Consider the following 4,507-nt stretch of genomic DNA (forward strand, 5'->3'; position numbering starts at 1 on the left):
TCGGTCCGGTGATGCTGGTCACTATCCCCCTTGGCATAACCCACGTCAGAAGCTGGAGTGTGATGGCGATCCAGGTGAGCCTGTCACTGATGAAGCCGATCCAGCTGATGGCGGTGGGGTTACAGATCACATAAAGAAGCTCTATAGTGCTGCTGGTTTTCATCCAGGTCACCAACTCATTGACTGGGTTCATCCAGGCAAGCAGGGAGCTGCTGGTGATGGTGGGGATCCAGAATATCAAGTCAGTGGTGGTGTCTATCCAGGACAGCAAGTCACTGATGATAGTAGCAAACGAGATCAGATCGTCAACAGCATCTATGAACCGGTCCAGCAGGTTGTTATTGATGGGGATATAGCATAGCAGGCAGATGATCATGTCACCATAAGTGCTGATCCAGCCAAGATAGTTTTTGATGATGGCCGCCCCGCTCTGCAGGTTGTTGGTAATGGAATCCCAGCTGATCGCGTCGTTGCTGGCAGTGGTGTCATTACTCCCCAGGACAGGGGTGATCTTTCTGATCCTGGTCCTGGTCCAGATGGGACACTTCATGTCGCTGCTGGCAGAGGTTTGATTACTCACCAGGACAGGGGTGATCTTTCTGATCCTGGTCCTCGTCCAGATGGGACACTTCATGTCGCTGCTGGTAGTATTCAAGCTGGGCAGATCTCTGATGGTATTGTTCTGCCCTTGCAGGTGGCTGGAGGTGATATTCCGGCTCGGTTGGTTGCTGGTGATTTCAAACCAGAAACTCGGGCCGGTGGTGAAGAGGGAACCCAGGAGGATGGTAACTGTCCAGCACATGCTACAGGCCAAATTGACCTCATCCCTGCTGATGTGGTCCCCTCGAATCATGATAAAATGAAATAAAAAGCGCAAGGAAACAATATAGAAACACTAGTGCTCGCTAGATTGCAGTCCTCAGAATAAGGCCTCTGGGGCTCTGCATCTCTTTTTCCAGCTATCACCATTTGTGAAGTCACATGTGTGATGTCATACGGAATGTCACTGCTCTGAGGACAGGTGTAGACATGGACATTTACATCCATTTGTTTTATAGGGTGAAATAAGCTTTTTATTATTAAATAAAGGTATAGAAAACTCTGGGTGAAGGGTGTTTTTTTTTGGGGGGGTGACTTTATAAGGAGGACTGGGTATTTGGGTGGGAAGGAATGTCACTTTATAACATAGAAGACAAACAAATATAATACATAATAATATACAAATATAAATATTAATAAAATTCTGACAAAAAGTCCAACGTTATCTACAGATTTGGGTATTCTGGCAGGAGGATTCCTCATTTTTGAGAATAGGAGGAGGAGGAAAGTGATGGTGGGGGAAGAATACACAGCTTCCGGATTGATCAGAACACTACAGCTCTGCTTCATTGGAAGTAGTCACCTGCACTCCAACCCCCATGTTTCTTTTTTTCCCCTATATATTGCAACTTATCCCTTCTAAATATATACCTACAGACACCAAAAGCGTAACACATTGTAACCCTGACACCAAATAAAGTACAAATCCATTTATGGAAATATATATTTTTTTTATTAATAAAAGAACATGATTCAAAAAATGTACATAATAGATAGAATAAAATAAATATATATCAATATATGTTAAAAATGTGGCTGCAAATAATGGCTACAGGTACGGTATTTATATAATAGTGACCCAATAGAAAAGGAATAACACACCTGCCGCTGGGTCGGAAGTGACGTTGGACACAGCGGCACTCGTGTAAAGGAGCACGCAACGCGCATTCACATTATAAAGCGCATGTGTGCACGAAAAAATTCTAGGGAGAAAGACAAGCTTCCCCAAAATGGCCGCAGATCGCTGCTAATAGAGGGATATACAAAATAAGCTGAACATCGGACCCAGGGCTAAATAATACAAAGAATGAAAATATATAGTAGGAGAACTGACTGTGGACTGTGAAGGCAATAACATGGCTATAAATAATACATATACATTAGAGATAATAGTAATAATGATTATAATAATAATCCGGGGGCAAATGAAAGCATAAAAACAAATTACAAGGATGTGATCACATGCATAATGTAAAACAAATAAATAGTGCATGCAACATATACAAAAATGAGAAAAATATTTATGTAAAAATTTTTTTTTAAATGTTTGTAAAAAAATATATTTATAGAAGTGTATAAATGAATATTGATTAGTGTGCAGGAATGATGTATACTAAAACCAAATGGATAGGAGCAGTGCCTGCAGAGTGCAAGAATATATAGAGCATGCAATACAATACATACATATACAAAAGATATAATAAGTGCAGAGATATAGTGCATATGGTACAATGCATATATATATATATATATATATATATATATATATATATATATATATAATACAAAACATGCATAATATAAAAGGATCCTGCATGTCAGAGGCCATATGCCCAGCAGAGGTGAGTGGATTAGGCATGTTAGGGTCTCATCCTACAAGAGGCCACCTCTGTGTGGTGGATGGGGACACGTTTTGATCAAAAAGTGCACTAAGAGCCTCTATTTTTTGACCAAGAGAACTGCTGCTGCAACCTTCTTTTTTGTATACTTTATATACATACAACTGAAATTATATTGTTCATAAAATGGTGTAAATCTCTTTAATTGAGTAAAGAAAACTGAGATTGGGAACCTTTTCAAAAATTTCTTTTATTTCTTTCCTTATTAAAAACTATATTTAAGCAGCATTGTGCGCCGAACAAAACTCTGCACAATAGTAAAATCATAAATATTTATAAAGTACACAGAGGGGAGATTCTCAAAGAATTTTGCGGCACAAAAAAATCAATTTTGCCCCAAAATTTTGGCACAAAAAGTATCGAACACATTTTCAAAGAGCTTTGTGCCGCGGTTTACACCGTTCACGTCAGTTTTGTAAAAGTGGGCGTGTCCATGTATATTTTCTGCTTTACATGATATTTTCAAAGGGGTGAGAGTCCAGTTTACATAAAAAAATATCACACCAGAAATCACAGAAATTGTGTTCTAGTTTTACTGTTTTTTGTTTTTCTTAGTTTTTTGGGGAAAAGGTGTTATTTAAGTAATTATGAAAAAAAAAAAAAAACAGAAACAATTATTAATGAAAAATGGTATTAAAAAAATATATATATTTTTTTCTTGGTCAATGCACCTGCACTCACATTTAAGCTCAAAAATGTTTTATTTATACAGTTATCACTGGGCACTAGTAACCATGGAATATTTTGTATAATTTGGAACAAAAAAAAATCCAATATGGCTGAAAAAAAAATTTGGCCTGCGAAAATGTATTTTCACTTATTTTCAAAGCAGCACAAGAGACCTTTGAAATGTGAGGAGAAAAAAAAGTGTGAATAATATCGCTGGAACAGAAATTACATTAGTTTTTGAGAATCTCCCCCAGAATGTCTGGGTTTAAAAAATATGTAATTTTGCTGAACAATCTGTCCCCTTACCTCTATATCAGTGTTTACCAATCAGAATGTCTCCAAGTGTTGCAAAACTTGGCATGCTGGGAGTAGCAGTTTTGCAAAAGCTGGAGGTACCCTGGTTGGTAAACACTGTGTACATGTACCAGAGCTGAGTGTGTGATCATGTACATGTAGCAGAAATTCGTGTGCGGCATGTGTATGGAGCAGAGCTGAATGTGTGATTATGTTTAAGCATGACCACGCACACACTCAACTCTGCTACATACACCTGATCACTCACTCAGCTCTGCTGCATTTACAAAATCACACACTCGGCTCTGCTACATATACACAATCACACACTCAACTCTGCTACATACAACTGATCACTCACTCAGCTCTGCTGCATTTACAAAATCACACACTCAGCTCTGCTACATTTACACAATAACACACTCAGCTCTGCTGCATATACACAATCACACACACAGCTCTGCTACATACACCTGATCACACACTCAGCTTCTGCTACATATACACACACTCAGCTCTACTGCATATACACACACACTCAGCTCTACTACATATATACACAATCACACATATACATTGGGGGAAATTTATCATTGTTGTAGGTACAAGTATTTAGTAGATTGTTTTGGTTGGTCAAAATTTGGTGCAATTGCAAGGCACATGATACATTTTGTGCAAAGTTCTAAATCTCCACACAGTTCTAATTGTACACCTGAGCTGCACCTCACAGGAAAAGTGGACGTAGGGATTTTGTTCTATTGCTTTGAGGCTCGGATTACATTGAGGTTTTTTGTTCACCAGCAAAAACGCCAGAAAAACTGTCACAGCTTTTTCCTGCATTTTTTCATTTTTTCTTGTGTTCTTTTCTTGCGTTTTTGCTGGTGTGTGGAAACAATCATTTTTGTATCATGTGGCAATTTTTTTTACTGCCTTCAGGTACCACTCCATGGGTCGGATGCAGAGCGCCCAGTCCACAGAGTGTAAGCAGGTGAGGAGTGATATATAGCATATACAGGGTGCAGAGCATCACTACTTACCTACGCCAG

This window comes from Hyla sarda, chromosome 3 (genome assembly GCF_029499605.1).
Source record: "Hyla sarda isolate aHylSar1 chromosome 3, aHylSar1.hap1, whole genome shotgun sequence".
Lineage (NCBI taxonomy): Eukaryota > Metazoa > Chordata > Amphibia > Anura > Hylidae > Hyla > Hyla sarda.